The sequence below is a fragment of the Galeopterus variegatus genome, unplaced genomic scaffold (genome assembly GCF_000696425.1).
Source record: "Galeopterus variegatus unplaced genomic scaffold, G_variegatus-3.0.2 Scaffold1760, whole genome shotgun sequence".
NCBI classification, from domain to species: Eukaryota; Metazoa; Chordata; class Mammalia; order Dermoptera; family Cynocephalidae; genus Galeopterus; species Galeopterus variegatus.
The window spans coordinates 1-6573 of record NW_007727871.1 but is presented as its reverse complement, the minus strand read 5'-3'; the positions used below and the strand labels follow the sequence as shown (position 1 = coordinate 6573).

The following is a 6573-nucleotide window of genomic DNA, read 5'->3' as shown; positions in this document are numbered from 1 at the left end:
AGTTTTCCCAGCACCATTTATTGAAGAGGCAGTCTTTTCCCCAATGTATGTCCTTGGTGCCTTTGGCTGTTAAGTACATGGGTTGATTTCTGGGTTCTCTATTCTGTTCCATTGATCTGAGTGTCTGTTTTTATGCCAGTACCATGCTGTTTTGGTTACTATAGCATTGTAGTATAATTTGAAGTCAGGAAGTGTTATGCCTCTGGCTTTATCATTTTTTGCTCAGGATTGCTTTGGTTATCAGGGATCTTTTTTTGTTTTGTATGAATGTTACGATTGTTTTTTCTATTTCTGTGAAGAATGTCATTGGTATTTTGACGGGGATTGTATTGAATCTGTAGATTCCTTTGGGTGGTATGAACATTTTCACAATGTTAATTCTTCTAATCCAAGAGCATAGAGTGTCTTTCCATCATTTTGTGCCCTCTTTAATTTCTTTCAGCAGTGATTTGTAGTTCTCATTGTAGAGATCTTTCACCTCCTTGGTTAAATTGATTCCTAGGATTTTTGGTTTTGTTTTTGGTTTTTTGGTGACTACCATAAATGGGCTAGCTTTCTGGATTTCTTTTTCTGCTAGTTTATTTTTGGGATGTAAAAATGCTACTGATTTTTGCATGTTGATTTTGTATCTTGCAACTTTACTGAAATCATTTATCAGCTCTAAGAGTTTTTTAGTAGTGTCTTCAGATTTTTCTATATATAGAATCATGTCATCTGCAAACAGGGACAGTTTGACTTCCTCTTTTCCAATCTGGATGCCCTTTATTTCTTTCTCTTGCCTGATTGCTCTGGCTAGTACTTCCAATACTATGTTAAATAGGAGTGGTGAGAGTGGGCATTCTTGTCTTGTTCCTGTTCTTCAGGATAATATTGGCAGTGAGTTTGTCACATATGGCTTTTATTGTGTTGAGATATTTTCCTTCTGTACCTAATATGCTGAGAGTCTTTATTAAGAAGCAATGTTGAATTTTGTCAAATGCTTTTTCTTCAACTATTGAGATAATCATATGATTTTTGTCCTTGATTTTGTTGATATGGTGTGTCATGTTTATTGACATATGTATGTTGAACCATTCTTGCATCCCTGGGATGAATCCCACTTGATTGTGGTGTATAATTTTTTTGATGTGTTGCTGTATTCTATTTGCTAATATTTTGTTGAGGACTTCTGCATCTATGTTCTTTAGAGACATTGATCTGTAGTTTTCTTTTTTTTATATCTTCGTCTGGTTTTGGTATCAAGACAATGCTGGCCTGATAAAATGAGATTTGGAGAATGGCCTCTGTTTCAATTTTTTGGATTAGTTTAAAGAGAGTCGGTGTTAATTCCTCTTTAAAGGTTTGGTAGACTTCAGCAGTAAAGCTGTCCAGTCCTTGGCTTTTCTTTGTTGGGAGATTAATGATTACTTCTTCAATCTTGTTTCTTGTTATTGGTCTGTCCAGGTTTTTTATTTCTTCTTGGTTCAGTCTTGGTCATTTGTATGTATCCAAAAATTTATCCATTTCTTTCAGGTTTTCAAATTTGTTGGCGTATAGTTGTTTATAGTAGTCCCTAATGTTTTTTTTGTATTTCTGTGCTGTCAGTTGTAATGTCCCCCTTTTCATTTCTAATTTTTGTTATTTCTGTCTTCTGTCTTCTTTTTTTAGTTAGCCTAGCTAATGGTTTGTCTATTTTTGTCTATCTTCTTGAAAAACCAACTTTTTGTTTCATTGATCTTTTGTATCATTTTTTTGATCTCTATTTCATTTAGTTCTGCTCTGATCTTAATTATTTCTGATCTTAATTATTTTCCATCTACAATTTTGTGTTCGGACTGTGCTTGTTTTTCTAGTTCTTTGAGGTGTAACATTAGGTTGTTTATTTGAAATCTTTTTATTCTTTTGAGGTAAGGGTTTATTGCAATAAACTCCCCACTTATTACTACTTTTGCAGCATCCCACAGGTTTTGTTATATGTCTTTATTTTCATTAGTTTCAAGAAATTTTTTGATTTCCTGTTTAATTTCTTCTTGGACCCATAGGTCATTCAGGAGCACGTAATTTAATTTCCATATATTTGTATAGTTTTCAGAGTTTCTCTTGTTATTGATTTCTAATTTTAATCCATTGTCGTCTGAAAAGATACTTGAAATGATTTCAATTTTTAAAAATTTGTTGAGACTTGATTTGTGACCTAACATGTGGTCTATCCTGGAGAATGTTCCATGTGCTAATGAGAAGAATATATATTCTGTAGTTGTTATATGAAATGTTCTGTAGATATCATGTGTTACTCTACTGATTTGTTCCCTAGATGATCTGTCCAGTGTTGAGAGAGGGGTGTTCAGATCCTCTACTATTATCATATTGGGGTCTATCTCCTTCTTTAGGCCTAATAATGTTTGCTTTATGTATCTGGGTGCTCTGGTATTGGGTGTACATGTATATTTATAGTGGATTTTTCTCTTTTTATACTGTTTGGTTTAAAGTCTATTTTATCCTATATAAGAATAGCTACTCCTGCTAGTTTTTGGTTTCCATTTGTGTGGTATATCTTTTTCCACCCCTTCACTATTAGTCTGTGTGTGTCTTTACAGGTGAGGTGGGTCTCTTGAAGACAGCATATAGGTGGGTCTAGCTTTTAAATCCAATCAGTCAGTCTATATCTTTTGAGTGTGGAGTTTAATCCATTTACATTTAGGGTTGTTATTGAAATGTATTGTCTTACTCCTGGTATTTTATTGATTTTCATTTGGATGTTTTAAATATCTTTTGTTCCTTTCTTCCCTTTTTAATGTTTGTCTCTGGTGTCGGTTTTTGGAGGTAGTAAGATACAGTTTCTTTCTCTTTCTCATTTGCATTTTTGTTCAACCTTGTGGTTTTTGTTCTTTCTCATGTGTTCATGGTAGTGATTATCATTTTTCAGATTCCAGATGCTGGACTCCCTTGAAGATTTCTTGCAGGGCCAGTTGCGTGGTGGTGAACTCCTGCAGTTCTTGTTTGTCTGGAAAATACATTATTCTCCCTCATTTCTGAAGGATAATCTTGCTGGATATAGTATTCTTGGCTGACAGTTTTTTTCTTTTAGTATTTTAATATATCATCCCCTTTTCTTCTGGCATATAGAGTTTCTGGTGAGAAATCTGCTGTTAGTCTGATAGGGGCTGCCATATAAGTGACTAGATGTTTTTCTCTTGCTGCTTTTAGTTTTCTCTCTTTATCTTTGAGCTTTGCCAGTTTGATTATAATGTGTCTTGGAGAGGACCTTTTTTGATTGAATCAGTTCAGGGATCTTTGAGCCTCCTGTATCTGAAGGTCCATGTCTCTCACTGTACCTGGGAAGTTTTCTGTTACTATTTTGTCAAATAGCTTTTCAATGCCTTTTCCTTTTTCCTCCACTTCAGGAATACCCATGATTTGAATGTTTGTGCACTTAAGTTGTCTACTAGCCTTCTTAGATTTTCTTCATTTTTAAAAATTCTTTTTTCTTTTTTTTTGTCCACCTGGGTTATTTAGAAAAGACTATCTTCAAAATCAGAAATTATTTCATCTGCTTGTTCTATCCTGCTGCTTAAGCTCTCAGTTATGTTTTTTTATATCATTGAGTGAATCTTTCAGTTCCATGAGTTCTGTTACATTCTTTTTTAAGGTATTAATCTCTTTGTAAATTTCCCTCTTTATATCTTGGATGGTTTTTTTTCTCATTTTATTATGTTGTCTGAGTCTTCTTTTATCTCACTGAGTTTCTTTAAGGTTGTTGCTCAGAATTCCTTTTCAGTCATTTCAAGAATTTCCTGCTCTATAGGGTCTGGTATTTGAGAATTATTGTATTCTTTTGGTGGTATCATATTTTCTTGGGTTTTTTTTTTCTAGTATCTCTATGTTGATGTCCAGTCATCTGGTAGAGCAGTTGCTTCTATCACTCTGGAGTGGTCTTTGAGGAGAGAGAATGCCTCTTCTTTTTCTGGTCTCTGTTGATGACTCTCCTTGTGTCAATGCAGTTGAGTGCATGGTGGGCTGCCTGCACTGTGGGTATGGCTGCTAATGTGGTGGCGAGCCACCCTTGTGGCAGCAGTGGCTGTGTCAGTGGCTGTGCTGGACCACCCACACTTAAGTTGTGTTTTTGGCACGCTCTTGCCTTCTGCCAGGCAGTGGGGGCTGCCCACAGCTCCTGCCTAGGATGCCATGTGTGCTAGTCTGTTTTCTCTGTCTTACTTGGGGGTACTACTACTTCCCAGTCAGCCACACTAGAACATCCTTACTGGATATAGCCTCTATTCAGCACATGTTCCAAATATATCTCCTTCATTCACATCACCCATGACTTGGTTCATTCCCTCATCTCCACTTTCATGGACCGCTTCAACAGCTGCCTGCTGGGGCCACTGACTACAAGCTTTTCTCCTTGAGCCTGTTCTCCACACAGTCAAGCATCTTCTATTAAAACCCAAGACTGACAAATCTCTACCTTGTTTCAAATGCTTCAGGGGTCTTCATTGCCTGCAGAATGAAGCCCAAGCTCCTTGCATGGCTTACAGAGTCTTTCCCACCTCATCAGCCAGCTTACCCTCTCAGTCATGGCTCTCCAGCAATGCTGGACTTTTTGTCATGCACAGTGCTGTTGGGTGTTTCTCCCCTCTGAGACTTTTGCTCAAATAGTCCCTGTGTCCAAAATGTCCTCCCACCCACCCTATCCTCCTCCTCTTTGTCCTTTGTGTAGGTCCTTGTCATTTCTCTAAAACAAATGCAAATACCATGTCCTCAAGGAAATCCTGCCTCACCACTGTGAGCCCCCATCCTCCATCCCAGGCTGGGGCATGTGATCTTCTTTTCTGTTCCCATGACTGCAGGAACAAATTAGGTCTTTATGAAATGTATTACTGTAGCCATTATTATCCTTGCTATGTTTTATTTTAATTCTGTTTATGTGTCTGTTGTCACTGTTTAGAGTGTTAGCTCATTCTTTTAAAAGTAGGAAAGAAGGGCTGGCCAGTGAGCTCAGTTGGTTAGAGTGTGGTGTTATATCACAAAGGTCAATGGCTCAGATCCCTGTACCAGCCAGCTGCCAAAAAATAAAAGCAGGAAAGAAAAAAGTAAAAAACTTGATTGAAAAATATACAAGAGATAAGAGTGGAAGGTTCATATAAAATGATGCAAATGGTACTTAAACGTAAGAAAAGACATTCAATCATGCTAATGATAATAATCATGCTAATAGGTAAGAAATGTAAGTTACTAGGTTACCATTTCTTATTTGTCATTTCAGCAAAAATCAGAAAATTTGACAACATACTCTGTAGGTGAGGCTGTGTGAAAATAGGCCAATAGGCATTCTCAGATATTGTGGATAGGATACAAAATGATACAACCATGAGCTGGCCGGTTAGCTCAGTTGGTTAGAGCATGGTGCTATGACACCAGTGTCATGGGTTCAGTTCCCCACACCAGCCAACTACTAAAAAATAAAAACAGCTATTCAATGGGTGCTAAGCAATATAGAGCAAAATTATATATGTCTTTCCCCAATGTCACTTCTAGGAATCTATCCCAAAGATGTCAGCAAAAAATATAATGCATTTGTGTGTGTATGATCTATGTTGTCTAGTTGTCTCAAGTTGGGTTCTCTGGAAGTGGGGGGCAAGATGGTTATTTGGGATCTACACCTGTGAAGGGAAAGCAGAGGAAACAAGATTGAGCAGAGGAAGAAGTTGAACTGCGAGGAGGGCTTAACAAAGGCTCAACCGACCAGGTGAAGAATTTTCCCAAGGGAAGCTGAAATAACTGGCCTATGTTCCCACCCCACTTAGTCTCCTGACACAGGCTGCCCCAGAAAGGGCTTGACCTCAAACAGAAGAGGCAGTTCTCTGCAGCTAAAGCTGACCACGACAGAGCTGACAGCACTTCCCACAGCTGGGATACAAGCCCTTCCTTGAGGGGACCTGGGCGGCACATCTCTCTGCCTTCCTTACTAGTAAACCTCTCCATAGATAGTGTCCTTAGTTTAATTCTCTCCAAACAAAAAGTATTGCATTTTCAGTAAAGAACTCCCTATATTTAGTGTTGAATTTGAAATTACTGTTAGAATTTATATTAAATGGATTATCAGGTGGTCAATATTACATTTCTGGGCAGGCTGGAATGAACTGTTTATTTATTTATTCATCCCACAAACATTTCCTTCTTTTTTTGGTTGGGAGGGGTTCACTGGCCAGTACAGGGATCGAACCATGGATCTTGGTGTTATCAGCACCATGCTCTAAACAACTGAGCTAACCGGCCAGCCCTCATCCCACAAACATTTAACTATTGAGTGCATACCAGTCTCTGGAAATTGAACTATGAACAATGATGCTTTAGTATGAACTCTTAGAAGTCAGATTCTACTGGGGAGATAGGCAAAATTGATAAATAATTAAAACAAGGTGGTAAAAGTTTAAAACATAGGTCTAAATACAATGCTATAGAGGTTAAAGGGACATGAAGAAAGTACTTAGCTGTGCCTGTAGACGTCCTCCTGGAAGAGGAGATGTAGGAATTAGTTCTCAGAGGACAAGAAATATTTGCATAGGAACATTACAGGGAAAGCAAATTGCA

General features: G+C 37.7%; 1 non-coding gene across 1 annotated transcript; it reads right to left on the bottom strand.

The window, feature by feature from the left end:
* Nucleotides 1-6184: 6184 nt before the first annotated feature.
* On the bottom strand, nt 6185-6258 carry TRNAI-GAU. The gene has a single exon. It is a non-coding gene; the product is annotated as a tRNA-Ile (tRNA).
* Nucleotides 6259-6573: the final 315 nt, after the last annotated feature.